This window comes from Phoenix dactylifera, chromosome 4 (assembly GCF_051530095.1).
Source record: "Phoenix dactylifera cultivar Ajwa chromosome 4, Ajwa_hap1_PhDact_Kaust_v1.1, whole genome shotgun sequence".
Classification (NCBI taxonomy): Eukaryota; Viridiplantae; Streptophyta; class Magnoliopsida; order Arecales; family Arecaceae; genus Phoenix; species Phoenix dactylifera.
In genome coordinates, this window is record NC_143193.1 from 6921081 (window position 1) to 6937502 (window position 16422).

A 16422-nucleotide genomic window follows, 5' to 3' on the forward strand; every position below is an offset into this window, starting at 1 on the left:
CAGCCTTGGCGATACGCGTTAGACGCGCCAGGGGTGCAGGGCTGGCCGGCTGCCGCGTTACAGGCCGGCGCGTTCGGGCGCAAAGCTCCGTTCGTGAGCCGGAGGGGGTCTTGCGCTAAAAACCGCCGGCGGTTCGCCTCCGAGTCCGGCAAGAGCTCCTCCTCCAGAATCAGAGGTTTGTAATCAAGCGTAGGTATCTGAGGCTCCAGAAAGCCCCTCTCGATCTCAGAAACAAATTGAACCTCCATCTCCTCCTCCTCTGCTTCGCAATGGATATCAGTTCCGTTGCATGCGGAGCCTCCGTAAACAGCAGGAGCAGGAGCAGCCACAGCGGAGTGTGCTGAAAGCACAGCATTGCTAAAAAGAAATGCACCAAAGAGAAGAGTGAGAGCTCCCAATCTCTTCATCTCCATCTGCTTTTCCACTCCTCTCCTTGTTCACCTCACCGCTGCTTTAAAAGGATGCCATTGATGTAGATGGCAGGCCCACCTTCACGTCGGATGATTGAAGAGAACAAGTAAATTTAACACGCCCAGCCATCTAGGTTAGAATTTCTTCAGTTAAGCAGGATGCTCGATCAACCTATATTGGAGGATAGAAAAGGAACTAACAAACGGTAAGTATATAGCCTCCGATTGTCTCGTGAATTTCGGTGCAAAAGTTTTGAGGGTGGAAGTCGGTGACCACAAGCAATTGACATTGATTCGTTGAGCAGAAGGACCTCGGTACCAACGAAACAAAAATTGAGGACCTCGCGCTATAATGCGCGATTGGTCCCAAATCTGGCCGACCCCTTGAGCCCCCGAGCATTAATTGCCACTCTATTATTTAGGTGTATACGGAGCGTTATTTTTTTGGACAGTGGAATTCACATGTTATCTACCTGAAGGGAAATGTTATATGAAAATGCTGATGCGAGCGTACAAATTTTGTGGCCAACTTAGATCGAACTACTATCAGATATTCCATAGTGCCAAAGCATAATGGGGGCGGGGCAATTCGTGACCACTCGATCTACCATTTTTATGCTTTATCTTATGTCAATCAAGAAAGCACCGTGCTTGAGAAATATATTTTAATTTAAACAAAGTTGTTAAGGATCGACAAATTGGTTAAAACCATGACCGGAAGTGGAGAAATTTTGAAGGGTCCAAATCTTTTGAGATCTTAGCCATTATTTTAGGTTAAGGATATCACAATCTCCGCCAATATAATAAATCTAAAATTAATAATTCTTAAAAATATAAAATTTGAGATTTATTAAATATTGATTCAATTAATTAATTATGTGATTGGAAAATTCTATTTGCATGTATATGTCGAATTCTATTTATTTCCTTACAATTCCTTCAATCTATTATAAACATGAAGCTCTTACATACACACACACATTATATCACTGCAGCAATGAAGGGTTTTGGCGACTCTATATTGCCGACGCTACATAAAAGCGTCGGCACTTTTTTTTTCTTCCAACAGTAACCGCCGACGCTTATAAAAAGCGTCGGTAAAAACAGGTTCCGCTGACGCTTTGTATAGCGTCAGCGTACGCGGTCCATTACCGACGCTTATACGCGTCGGAATATTTATCACCAACGCTTATAAGCATCGGTGTAGGAAAAAATACGACGATGCTTATAAGTGTCGTCGGACTTCACTCCTCCCAACCACAAAACCCAATCGACCCCCTCTCTCCACAGCCCACAGCCCTAAATCCCTAACTCACGGCAACCGACCCCCTCCATCCTCAGACCTTTTCACCGATCTCAGCCAATCTCCTCCAAGGAGCGACCCCAAATCGCGTTCCTCCGCCGCATCTCCTTCCCCTCCTCCCCCTCTCCGTTGGCCTCCTCTTCGTGGACAACTTCCTCCTCCGCCACCGCAAAGCACTCGCACGTCGTTTGAAGTTTGGAGCCGGCAAGGACAAGGACAAAGCCAGGTTTGGGATCTTCTTTCTTGCTTTGATCATAAGATTGTAATCGCTGCGATGGCAGCTTTGACATTGTTTCTTATCATGGATGGCATGTAGGATGGTAGTCTGTTCATCTTTAGATCCCTCATGCGGAGATTTATTGTTCTCCTTATCTGAGGAGAGAGAGAGAGAGAGAGAGAGAGAGAGAGTAATGGTTTTGAGAACTGGACGGTGTGTGTGCAATTATTTGTGATTAGGTATTGGGCATTGAACAAGGGGGACGAGAACACCTTGAGATCATCATTACACCGCTGCCAATATAGTGACTTCTCTTGGAGTTGATAACTAATAATGGTATGCTTCCTGGAGTGGTCAATGAGATATTGCTTGGAAATTACAGAGTCAAAATTTTATTTTACTTTTTTGTCTGTTTTTCGAATTAAAGAGTCACAATTCATTGCGACAGTCTTCTACAACATTGGAAATTTGAAAACTAGTACGGAAACTTTATGGGAGGAAGATAATGGAAAACCATTAGAGGAAAGGATATCTTGTTAAACTCCAGTTCATTATAGTTTGGATTTCTATACGAGTAAACTTCATATACTGTATCACATGTGGATGCTCAGTATCATAGGAATTTCAGCACTCATTTCCATAAACTCCACCGAGAAAATGCTTAATGGTTATGTTTTCTTTTAGGCCTCACCTAATATTAATGTTCGCCACCCAATAATTTAGCCTGCCTTCTCATGCTTTCAGTGCTATTGTTGTTTGGGCGACGTTGGCTGGAGGGATTTGCTAGCATTTAGTGTCTCTTCACTCTTGTTCACTGCATGCATTACCTGTCTTGCGTTGTGATCTAATCACCTTTTAACAGAATAGCAAAATCTTTAATCTTCACTGGCTTGCTTTAGATGCTTAAGTTGTTCTTGTTACACAATTAGTTTTCTTTATGAATGTGCTTTCCATACATTTTTAAAATTTGTTGAGTATTATACAAGTCATATATGGAAATGCTACAATGAAATGCTTGAAGATAAGGATCAGTACATTTATTTTTGGGGAAATTAATCACCCACCCTCTTTTAGACCACGCTATAACAAAAAGTCCCCGTTGACCGGTCTTAAAATTTTTCGTCCATTATCTCTATTAAGTTTAATTCCCGGTCCTTCAGCCCCTTTTGTTTTTTCAAAAAATACCGAAAATGCCCCTACCCCTTTTGATCTCCCATTCCCAGAAGAAGAAGAAGAAACAGGGGCAGCCGCCACCGACCACGGCCCATCCCCGCCCGAGCTCTCTCCCGTGGCTGCCACCGGCGCCGTCTCGCTTCCTACCGAGCCCCATCCCGCGGCTCCGCCACCTCCCGTGCCCCTTCCCCTCCTAATCTTTCGATCTCAGCAGAAAAAGAAGAAGAAGAAGGCCCGGCCGCCGCCGACCATGGCGCGCCTCCGCCCGAGCTCCCTCCTGCGGCCGCGGCCGGCCCCTGCTCGCCCCCTCCCTAGCCCCCTCCTGCGGCCTCGCCCCCTCCCACGGCCCCCGCCCGAGCTCCCTCCCGCGGCCGCCGTCGGCCCCGGCTCGCCGTCGACGGCGGCCCCGCCCCCTCCAACGGCCGCCACGGCCCGGCCCCCTCCGGCGCCGCCGGCTCGCAGGAGGAGAAGAAAGAAGAAAGAAGAAGAAGGGAAGAAGAGAAGAAAAAGAAAAAAAAAAGAAAAGGAAAGAAAAAGAAAGAAAAAAAAGAAAAAAAATAAATAATTAAATAAATGCATAAATAAATAAATCAATAAATATAAATAAACAAATAAAATAAATAAATAAATAAATAATATATTCTAATAAAATAAAATAATTATAAATAAATAAATAAATAAAGAAAAAGGAAGAAAAGGAAAGAAAAAGAAAAAAGAAGAAAAGGAAAGGAAAAGAAAAAAGAAAAGAAGAAAAAAAAAGAAAAGAAAAGAAAAAAAAAACAGAAGAAAAGGAAAGAAAAAGAAGAGAGGGAAAGAAAAAGAAAAAAAGGAAAGAAAAAGAAGAAAAGGAAAGAAGAAGAAAAAAAAGAAAGAAAAAGAAGAAAAAGAAAGAAAAGAAAAAAAAGAAAAGAAAAAGGAAGAAAATGAAAGAAAAAGAAGAAAAAGGAAAGAAAGAAGAAAAAGAAAAGAAAAAGAAGAAAAGGATTATTTCTACAAAAAGCAGAAAACTCAGTTAAGTTCAGCATTCTGCTCTGTGCACACAATTTATTGTTTACTGCACACAGATATGTGTCATTTGCACACACTTATTGTTGTAAGCCTAGAGCATGGCACAAACTCAGTTAACCTGGAAACATACTTAATTAACGTTGGCACACACTAAATTTACCCCCGAACATACTTAATTAACGTTGGCACACACTAAATTTACCCCCGAACACAGTTTTGTGCTTTTTGCACACAGTTTTCTGCTTTTTGCACACAGTTAATCGACTACTGCACACAGATATGTGCCATGTGCACACAGTTAAGTTAAGCATTCTGCTCTGTGCACACAATTACCTGAACACAGTTTTATGCTTTTTGCACAGTTTTCTGCTTTTTGCACACAGTTTATCGATTACTGCACAGAGATATGTGCCATGTGCACACAGTTAAGTTAAGCATTCTGCTCTGTGCACACAATTTATTGTTTACTGCACACAGATATGTGTCATTTGCACACACTTATTGTTGTAAGCCTAGAGCATGGCACAAACTCAATTAACCTGGAAACATACTTAATTAACGTTGGCACACACTAAATTTACCCCCGAACACAGTTTTGTGCTTTTTGCACACAGTTTTCTGCTTTTTGCACACAGTTAATCGACTACTGCACACAGATATGTGCCATGTGCACACAGTTAAGTTAAGCATTCTGCTCTGTGCACACAATTACCCGAACACAGTTTTATGCTTTTTGCACAGTTTTCTGCTTTTTGCACACAGTTTATCGATTACTGCACACAGATATGTGCCATGTGCACACAGTTAAGTTCAGCATTCTGCTCTGTGCACACAATTTATTATTTACTGCACACAGATATGTGTCATTTGCACACACTTATTGTTGTAAGCCTAGAGCATGGCACAAACTCAATTAACCTGGAAACATACTTAATTAACGTTGGCACACACTAAATTTACCCCCGAACACAGTTTTGTGCTTTTTGCACACTATTTTCTGCTTTTTGCACACAGTTAATCGACTACTGCACACAGATATGTGCCATGTGCACACAGTTAAGTTAAGCATTCTGCTCCATGCACACAATTTCCCGAACACAGTTTTATGCTTTTTGCACACAGTTTTCTGCTTTTTGCACATAGTTTATCGATTACTGCACACAGATATGTGCCATGTGCACACAGTTAAGTTCAGCATTCTGCTCTGTGCACACAATTTATTGTTTACTGCATACAGATATGTGTCATTTGCACACACTTATTGTTGTAAGCCTAGAGCATGTAACCTGGAAACATACTTAATTAACGTTGGCACACACTAAATTTACCCCCGAACACAGTTTTGTGCTTTTTGCACACAGTTTTCTGCTTTTTGCACACAGTTAATCGACAATTTTTTTTCTTTTCTTTTCTTTTTTTTTTCCTTTTCTTCTTTTTCTTTTCTTTTTTTCTTTTTCTTTCCTTTTTCCTCTTTTTCTTTCCTTTTTCTTCTTTTTTTCTTTTTCTTTCCTTCTTTTTTTTCTTTTATTTTTCTTTTTCTTTCCTTCTCTACACACAATTAAGTCTTCTGTGCACACACTTAAATCTTCTCTCAACACAGTTAAGTATTCTATACATCACACAGTTAAGTTAAATATTCTCTATACACAATTAAGTCTTATATGCACACATTTAAATTTTCTCTGCACACAGTTAAGTGTTCTACGCATCACACAGTTAAGTGTGTGCAGAGAAGACTTAATTGTGTACAGAGAACACTTAACTGTGTGATGCACACAGTTAAATGTTCTCTGTACACAATTAAGTATTCTCTGCACATACATGAATCTTCTTTTTCTTTCCTTTTCTTCTATTTTTTTCTTTTCTTTTCTTTTCTTTTCTTTTTTCTTTTTTTCTTTTTTCTTTTTCTTTTTCTTTCCTTCTCTTCTTTTTCTTTCCTTTTTCTTCTTCTTTTTTTCTTTTCTTTTTTTCTTTTTTTCCTTTTCTTCTTTTTCTTTTCTTTTTCTTCTTTTTCTTTCCTTTCTTTCCTTTTTCTTCTTTTTCTTTCCTTTTCTTCCTTTTTCTTTTCTTTTTTTCTTTTTTTCCTTTTCTTCTTTTTCTTTCCTTTTTTTCTTCTTCTTTCCTTTTCTTCTTTTTCTTTCCTTTTTTCTTTTTCTTTCCCTCTCTTCTTTCTCTTTCCTTTTTTCCCTTCTTTTTCTTTTTTTTTCTCTTCTTCCTTTCTTCTTCTTTCTTCTCCTCCCGCAGGCCGGCGCCACCGGAGGCCGGGGGACAGGGCCCGGCCATGGCGGCCGCAGAAGGGGGCCGCAGGAGAGGGCCCGGCCGTGGCGGCTTTATTTATTTATTTATAATTATTTTATTTTATTATAGAATATATTATTTATTTATTTATTTATTTATTTTATTTATTTTATTTGTTCATTTATATTTATTGATTTATTTATTTATGCATTTATTTAATTATTTATTTTTTTTCTTTTTTTTCCTTCTTTTTCTTTCCTTTTCCTTTTTTTCTTTTCTTTTTCTTCTCTTCTTCCCTTCTTCTTCTTTCTTCTTTCTTCTCCTCCTGCGAGCCGCGGCGCCGGAGGGGGCCGGGCCGTGGCGGCCGTTGGAGGGGGCGGGGCCGCCGTCGACGGCGAGCCGGGGCCGACGGCGGCCGCGGGAGGGAGCTCGGGCGGGGGCCGTGGGAGGGAGCTCGGACAGGGGCGGGCCATGGGAGGGGGCTCGGGAGGGAAGAGGCCGCGAGAGGGGGCGAGCAGGGGCCGGCGACGGCCGCAGGAGGGAGCTCGGGCAGAGGCGAGCTGTGGTCGGCGGCGGCCGGGCCTTCTTCTTCTTCTTTTTCTTCTGAGAACGGGAGATTAGGAAGGGAAGGGGCACGGGAGGTGGCGGGGCCGCGGGATGGGGCTCGGTAGGGAGCGAGACGGCGCCGGTGGCGACCGCGGGAGGGAGCTCGGGCGGGGACGGGCCGTGGTCGGTGGCGGCTGCCCCTGTTTCTTCTTCTTCTTTTGGGAATGGGAGATCAAAAGGGGCAGGGGCATTTTAATATTCTTAGGGGGCGTTTTCGTCTCATAATAAAGTATTGAAATATGGCTGGACTGATCGTTAAACAACCAGTCAACAGGGATTAAACGTTAAAGACCGGTCAATAAATGTACCGGTGATTAATTTCCCCTTTATTTTTTCCATGTCATATACTATCATTAAGTCATCGTAGAGTCCTTAAATATGAATATAAAAGCAAAGTGCAGAAAGTATTATTCATAGATACTAATCATAATTACATCCTATAGCCTTGGGCTTGCTGTATGTATATTGGTGATCAGGTTTTTTTAACTTTTGAAATTTTTGTTAAAGCATCTGCTCAGGGATCCTTTTCTTCAAACTCTGAACAGCCTCATACCTTAGACCTCCTTTGATTTTTGTTACACTTGATCAGGTTTCATATATTTGATTTTCACGTTATAATTTTTTTCCTGGGTCTACTTTACTATCTAAAGCTAGTCAAAATTCAGACCATGTCAGTTAATTAATTGTAAGCTATGCAATCATTGAATTAATTGATTAAGTGCTGTTTGTTTAACTTAATTTTGCTTGAGTCAGTGTTGTAGGTGGTCCATCAGGATTTGCAATAAGTATAACCAAAAACTTGTCTTGTGAACTTATAGGCTGAATAACACTAAATCTACGCATGCATATTTTTGACCGTATCATTTACCTCCTATGTGATGTTGATCATCATGTTCATATTGCATTATTTTTCAGTGTCGTAATTTTGGTGACAATCCCAGCACTTCTGTTTCATTATGTAGACTTCATCCAATTTCTATTAGGCAATTCACTGTCTTGTGTGACAGACTCTTTTAGTTTCAAGGATAGAGACGCTAGTGTGGTGATTGAAGGGTCATACATCATAAATTGGTACATACTTGCCACCTTATTCTTTATGTATTTTATTCTAGGTTCCTGGGTTCAATTACGGATTGTGACATTGCCACCTTATTTTTTCTTAGAATGGACAAAAGTTGGATAAATAAACCGAGATACAGTGACGAATATTTGAATGGAGTTCATAATTTCATTAAATTTGCTTTTGAGAAATCTAATATGAATGGGAAGATTTTATGTCTATGTCGAAAATGTGTAAATGCTTCTTTTCTCGCTCCAAAAACTGTTGAAGAACATTTGGTGTGGAATGGTTTTACGAGAGGTTGTACTGAATGGGTATTTCATGGAGAGTTGATATTGTCATCTCCATGTAACCAACCCTCGTATATAGAAGACACCTCTAGTTTTGGATCTAGTAACACAGAAAGAAATTCTGTAGGAGAAGATGATATAAGGGGCTTACTCAGAGATGCTCTTGGACATAATATTAAAAATTTAACAGATATTAGTGGAGGATAAAAAGCAACTGGAATAGGTGATGAGCGTACAACAACTGATTTTATGCATGTTGAAGAACATATACACTCTGATGATGACACATCTCGGTATCATAACTTGCTGAAAGCTTGTGATGAAGAACTATATCCGGGTTGTAAGAATTTTACAAAGATTTCTTTTCTTGTGCATTTATTCCATTTGAAGTATTTGAATGGGTGGTCTAGCAAGTCTTTTACTATGCTTCTTCAATTATTAAATGATGCATTTTCGGAAAACATTACTTTGCCATCATCTTCCTATAAAGCCAAAAAACTAGTAAAAGAATTGGATCTTGGATACGAGAAGATACACAGTTGTCCGAATGACTGCATTTTATTCCGTGGTGGAAATATTAACGAAGAGTCGTGCCAAATATGTGGATCTTCACGATGGGAGAAAGCTAAAGATGAGCATGATTTTTTGAACGAAGTGGATGCTGCACAGACTAAGAAAAAACCGGCTAAAGTGTTGAGATATTTTTCTCTCATACCAAGATTGAAAAGGATGTATGCATCATCGAAGACGTCTTCCTCGATGAGATGGCATGACGAAGGCCGTACAAAAGATGGAATGTTACGACACTCAGCGGATAGTTTAACATGGAAAGCATTTGATGATAGGCATCACGAATTTGCTTCTGATGTTCGCAGTGTTAGACTGGGTTTGGCTACTGATGGGTTTAATCCCTTTCGAACTATGAGTTCTACATACTGCACTTGGCCGGTTGTTTTGGTTCCATATAATTTACCACCATGGATGTGTATGAAACAGTCTTCACTCATTCTGTCAATGGTTATTCTAGGTGATAAGGGCCAATGTAATGATATTGATGTTTTTTTGCAGCCTTTAATAGAGGAATTGAAACAGTTATGGGAGGGTATTGATGCATTTGATGCTTTTACTGGTCAAACATTCAAATTGCGAACAGCTCTTATATGGACTATTAATGATTTTCCTGCACATGCTAATTTATCTGGTTGGAGCACTAAGGGGCGTATTGCATGTCCTTCTTGTGGAGATTCTGTGAAGGCCCATATTTGAGTTGGGCCGGCCCTTGAGCAAGGGCGGCCCAACAAGTGCAAGGGGGAGGGAGCCTCCCGATTAAAACACCCTACCTCCCCTGTTTTTCGGAATTCCTCCTCCCCCTCCTCCCGAATCCACCGGAGGGGAGGTTATAGGGTGATAAAACCCTACCAAATCAGGCCAAGGATCTCCTCCCTCCCTTCCTAGGGCATCAACCGAGAGCCTCCCACAAACCAAAAAAAAAAAAAAAAAAAAAGAAGAGGGAAGATTGGGGTTCTAGCTTGCCGCGGAAGGGATCGGGCCATCGCCGTCGATCCGGTCGGGAGGATCTCGCCGGAAGCAAGGTGAGTCGTCCCTCCTCCTTCTCCTCGTCTTTGGGCCACCGTCGCCTTGGGATCCGGCCGGCAAGCCGCTAGACTGATGGGGGAAGCCGATGCCTTGTTCGGCCTTCTCCTCTCTCGTTCCGGCCGGCCGTCGCCGGGCGTGGCACCGCCGGCACCACCACACAGGCCGACGACCAGGGAGCGTCGCCGGCCGTGGGCCGCCTGCTGCCGAGCACCTCCCCCTTACCGTCGGGAAGAATGAAGAAGAGAGAGAGAGAGAGAGAGAGAGAGTTTTATTTGGGGCTTCTCTTCCCTTTCCCTTCTTATTATATTTCCCTCTCTCTCTCTAATTGGGTTCTCTCTCTACACATGGATCTAGGGAGAGCATTGCTTTGTGGATTCTAGGAAGTCCTGGGATGTTAGATCTTAGAGGACCCTTTAGAGGAATCAAACAGGGGGTCCTAGATCATCATATATCTTTGATAAATTTTAATGATGACTTGATTCTGTAGGGGAACAATCTTTTGGACGAGAGGACGCTGAGCAGAGTCCTGCGCATTCCGGTTTATAGATCGCCGTGAGGGCGGGTGACTGGTTGTCTGAGCTTTCAACAAAGGGTAAGAATCCTTGTACGCCAATCCTGCATAATATAAATATTTTTATACTTATATATGTATAATATGCTACGATCTGAATTAATATGCTATGATTCAGACAAATCAAAATTGTTATATTAAACTATATTTTGATTGTGTTGGCTTGTGATTGATATTATGATGTATGCATGTGCATAACCTACACCTGTATAATTGGATTTATGGATGTGGTACTATAGACTAACCTTGTTAATATTGGTTGCCCCGTCACGGGCTGGAAACGTGACCGGATTAGTCTATAGTTGTAAATAAAAGGGATTGATGTGTGGATGTGAAATTGATTAAATGAACATGGACTTTGGGCCGTCTCGTTATTATGGGTTTGCCCGTCACAGGCTCTAAGTGTGACGCTATTGGTTTGCCCGTCACAGGCTCTAAGTGTGACAATGTTGGTTTGCCCGTCACAGGCTCTAAGTGTGACAATGTTGGTTTGCCCGTCACAGGCTCTAAGTGTGACACTATTGGTTTGCCCTGTCACGGGCTGGAAACGTGACCGGGATTTGGCCCAAAGTCGGAAAGATAATTGATCCGGATCAAGTTAATATAGAATGGAAAGAAAAAGCATTGAAAACATTAATGAAGATTTATGAGCTATCGTATGCTATATCATTCTTGCGTGGTTGGACTTTCATTGATATTTGACGTACATACTTATATTGATTATTTGAGCCTTTTGATAGCCGGTTTATAATTTCATGAAATGTACATCGATTTGTCGTGGTTTTCAAATTCATATTATTATTGTGTTGGTATGGATGTGTAGGGATTCTTACTGGGCTGTAAAGCTCACCCCCTTTTTTCTTCTTTTTCTTTATCAGAGTTGCAGGATGCATAGTTTTGGATGGGATGGGCGCAGAGTGCGAACACCAGAGTCATTAGTTAGTTAGTTTATTTGTCCTTCTTTGATGTCGATGAACATTTGAAGATCTTGTAATTGAACTAATTTGTTTATTTGGATATGTCGGACTTGTCTATTTGAATTATTAAATTAATCATGGATTTATTGGAATTTTGTTTAAACATAGGCCTTGCATGATCTTTAGGGCACTGCTCTAGGGCTCATGCGGCCGGTCACGTACCGGACCCGGGTGTTGGGTTCGGGGCGTGACAGAGTGGTATCAGAGCTTAAAGTTAAGGTATCCTAGGGTTTATGTTCAGGTGAGTGTGAGTGGGGATGTGATAGGAAAACTATCAGAGCCTTGGTTTATAATCACTTGAGATTGTAATAGGAATGATATTGTAATCTAAGCTTTAAGACCACTAGGGACTATGGCCTTAGTGGCATTAGAGTTTGAGGTTTAAGATCATTGGGGATAGTGACAAAAATTGGAATCCGAGCATATGTTTAAGATCACTAGGGATTGTGTTAGAAATATATCATAGCTTAAGGTTATGATCACTTGGGACATGATAATTAAATTCAGTGCTTAAGGGTAAGATTACTGGGCATTGTGATAAAATGTATGCATCGGGTTTGGTTTTCGATAAGTGTGGAAAGAAAGTATAAATTGTCTTGATCATGATAAAAAAGAGGTTTGACCTAAGATAACTGTACGAAGGTCAACAATGGCATATCGGTTATACCATATTCAGATATTATTTAAATGATCTGGAAGTTCAAACTTGATATAGGTTTTGATGTGATCGTACTTTTGGTATTGCTGCTAATTATTAGAGTGGGATTTGTACGTAGATCTTCTATAGTATTGGAGGAGCTAAGGAGATTTCATAATATTGAAAAGAAATGTTCTTCGAAGTTGAAAATGTATGTGGATTATATCTGGTATTGGCATGTTGGAGATTGCAAATAGGTCTATTTTCTATTAATGTATTTGATTATTTTGAGGCCATAGAGTATGCATATTGATGGGGGAATTCTAATTATTTGAATTCTCATGTTTGGATTGGGCTACTGGATTTTACTTGTAATTGTAGAAGACTATTTGATGTGTTGATGTAAAACTCAAGCCTAGGTTTAAGATTTGAGCATGGATCTTTTGTCATTATTGATGAAGCCAGTAATAAATGTCATATTGAGTAAAGACTTCGATCATGAGATGCTTACATGAATTATCATATATAGCATTGCTGATGAATGTTAAGAATTTTGGTGGAGAAAGATCTGGAGATTGATAGAGTTAATTTCTAATCATAGTGTATTGGCTCAATGGCTTTTAACCCATTGAATTGAAGTAAATCTTTTTGGAAAGAAAATCAATATAGATTGTCTAATTGAATTGCTGAGAAAATCCAAGGTTAACTTATTTTAAATTAAACCTAGATATTTTGGATCCTAAAATGGTTGTGAAGATCATGTAGTGACGTTAAACTTGATTAATGCCTTGAAGGTTAGTTATGGTTAGTATACTCTACATAAATTGAGGACAGAGAGATCTGGAGGTTCTGCCCAATTAAAGTTTTGAAATTTGAATTTTCTTAGTCCTAGTGCAAAGTGATATTTTGGTCATAAATCTTTAAAGGCTTTAGAGCATTTAATGGATTAAATCAGAGTGCGCAGCGGAAGTGTGGTGGTTTGAGTTATTTTGAAACTGGTTAAGGACATTAATATTTGATCTAAAAGGTATTATAATGGAACACTTGAGTTAGTTTCTAGTAGAGGAGAATGTTGTTGATTCTATAGATGATCTAGAGGTAGCTATGTAATTTTCACTAGTAGGTTCTTCTATTGTTGACAATTTTTGGGAGAACCTTGGGCATCTTAAATTTAGCGTTAATGGTTGATGAGTTGTTGGTTGATCTTAGACTTGGAATGTTTTAACATGGATCTCCTATTTATTAGGATGATGTGGGCGAGAGAAAATTATTAGGCCCAAAGATAGTCCAACAGACCATAGATAAGGTGCAAGTGATCAAAAAAAAAAAAAAAAAAAATTTCGTACAGCATAAAGTCGTTAAAAGAGTTATATTGATAATAGAAGGAGAGAACTGAAATTTTAATTTGGGGAATCATGTTTTCTTAAGAGTGTCACCCACTAAAGGAGTGATGAGATTTGAGTTTCATGGTTATTTGGGCTTTAAGTATGTTGGTCCGTTTGAGATTTTGGATAAGGTTGGAGATGTGGCATATCGACTGGCTTTACCACCGGCTTTATCCAGTGTGCACAATATTTTTCATGTATCAATGTTGAAGAAATACATCTCAGATCCGAGTAATGTGATAGCATATGAGTCATTACATCTTTATGAGGATTTGACCTATGAGGAGTTCCTCACATGAATTGTGGACAGAAAAGATCAGGTACTCCGACATCAAACCATTCCTTTTGTGAAGGTGCAATAAAACAATCATACGGAAAGAGAGGCTACCTGAGAGCTCGAAAAAAAGAGATGAAGGTCAAGCATCCACAGCTTTTTGAAACCTCAGGTATGTCAATTTCGAGGACGAAATTTTTTTTTTTTGGAGGGGAGAATGTGAAGGCCCATATTTGAGTTGGGCCGGCCCTTGAGCAAGGGCGGCCCAACAAGTGCAAGGGGGAGGGAGCCTCCCGATTAAAACACCCTCCCTCCCCTGTTTTTCGGAATTCCTCCTCCCCCTCCTCCCGAATCCACCGGAGGGGAGGTTATAGGGTGATAAAACCCTACCAAATCAGGCCAAGGATCTCCTCCCTCCCTTCCTAGGGCATCAACCGAGAGCCTCCCACAAACCAAAAAAAAAAAAAAAAAAAAGAAGAGGGAAGATTGGGGTTCTAGCTTGCCGCGGAAGGGATCGGGCCATCGCCGTCGATCCGGTCGGGAGGATCTCGCCGGAAGCAAGGTGAGTCGTCCCTCCTCCTTCTCCTCGTCTTTGGGCCACCGTCTTCTTGGGATCCGGCCGGCAAGCCGCTAGACTGATGGGGGAAGCCGATGCCTTGTTCGGCCTTCTCCTCTCTCGTTCCGACCGGCCGTCGCCGGGCGTGGCACCGCCGGCACCACCACACAGGCCGACGACCAGGGAGCGTCGCCGGCCGTGGGCCGCCTGCTGCCGAGCACCTCCCCCTTACCGTCGGGAAGAATGAAGAAGAGAGAGAGAGAGAGAGAGTTTTATTTGGGGCTTCTCTTCCCTTTCCCTTCTTATTATATTTCCCTCTCTCTCTCTAATTGGGTTCTCTCTCTACACATGGATCTAGGGAGAGCATTGCTTTGTGGATTCTAGGAAGTCCTGGGATGTTAGATCTTAGAGGACCCTTTAGAGGAATCAAACAGGGGGTCCTAGATCATCATATATCTTTGATAAATTTTAATGATGACTTGATTCTGTAGGGGAACAATCTTTTGGACGAGAGGACGCTGAGCAGAGTCCTGCGCATTCCGGTTTATAGATCGCCGTGAGGGCGGGTGACTGGTTGTCTGAGCTTTCAACAAAGGGTAAGAATCCTTGTACGCCAATCCTGCATAATATAAATATTTTTATACTTATATATGTATAATATGCTACGATCTGAATTAATATGCTATGATTCAGACAAATCAAAATTGTTATATTAAACTATATTTTGATTGTGTTGGCTTGTGATTGATATTATGATGTATGCATGTGCATAACCTACACCTGTATAATTGGATTTATGGATGTGGTACTATAGACTAACCTTGTTAATATTGGTTGCCCCGTCACGGGCTGGAAACGTGACCGGATTAGTCTATAGTTGTAAATAAAAGGGATTGTTGTGTGGATGTGAAATTGATTAAATGAACATGGACTTTGGGCCGTCTCGTTATTATGGGTTTGCCCGTCACAGGCTCTAAGTGTGACGCTATTGGTTTGCCCGTCACAGGCTCTAAGTGTGACAATGTTGGTTTGCCCGTCACAGGCTCTAAGTGTGACAATGTTGGTTTGCCCGTCACAGGCTCTAAGTGTGACACTATTGGTTTGCCCTGTCACGGGCTGGAAACGTGACCGGGATTTGGCCCAAAGTCGGAAAGATAATTGATCCGGATCAAGTTAATATAGAATGGAAAGAAAAAGCATTGAAAACATTAATGAAGATTTATGAGCTATCGTATGCTATATCATTTTTGCGTGGTTGGACTTTCATTGATATTTGACGTACATACTTATATTGATTATTTGAGCCTTTTGATAGCCGGTTTATGATTTCATAAAATGTACATCGATTTGTCGTGGTTTTCGAATTCATATTATTATTGTGTTGGTATGGATGTGTAGGGATTCTTACTGGGCTGTAAAGCTCACCCCCTTTTTTCTTCTTTTTCTTTATCAGAGTTGCAGGATGCATAGTTTTGGATGGGATGGGCGCAGAGTGCAAACACCAGAGTCATTAGTTAGTTAGTTTATTTGTCCTTCTTTGATGTCGATGAACATTTGAAGATCTTGTAATTGAACTAATTTGTTTATTTGGATATGTCGGACTTGTCTATTTGAATTATTAAATTAATCGTGGATTTATTGAAATTTTGTTTAAACATAGGCCTTGCATGATCTTTAGGGCACTGCTCTAGGGCTCATGCGGCCGGTCACGTACCGGACCCGGGTGTTGGGTTCGGGGCGTGACAGATTCAACCCATTCATATTGGCTAAAACATGGAGGAAAGTTCTGTTATATGGGTCATCGTCGATGGTTAGAACCAAACCATCCATTTCGATTTCAGAATGATCTGTTTGATAGTACCACAAAGTTGCGTTCTGCCCCATTCCACCAACTGGTACTGAAGTTTTTAGACAAATGCATGGCACAAATTACATACCCGGTAAGGTCTCCAAATGTTCAAAGAAGAGGAGAAGGGAGGATGTTGGCAGCTCATTAAATGAAGGGTTAATATAAGAGGTTTTAGAGGATGCTAACTTTTTTGAGAATGATGACAACGTATATGGACAGGAAAATGATGATGACATATTGATTGCTTCTACACGTGTGCTGAAGAAATTAGT

General features: G+C 40.9%; 1 long non-coding RNA gene across 1 annotated transcript in view; it reads left to right on the top strand.

The window, feature by feature from the left end:
• The window catches only part of LOC120105339 (uncharacterized), a 71625-nt gene extending 55717 nt beyond the window's left edge, over positions 1-15908 (top strand). The window contains exons 3-4 of the long non-coding RNA XR_016400194.1: positions 11351-11414; positions 15755-15908. This is a non-coding gene — a long non-coding RNA (uncharacterized LOC120105339). The remainder of the gene's footprint in view (positions 1-11350; positions 11415-15754) is intronic.
• The last annotated feature ends 514 nt before the right edge of the window (positions 15909-16422 follow it).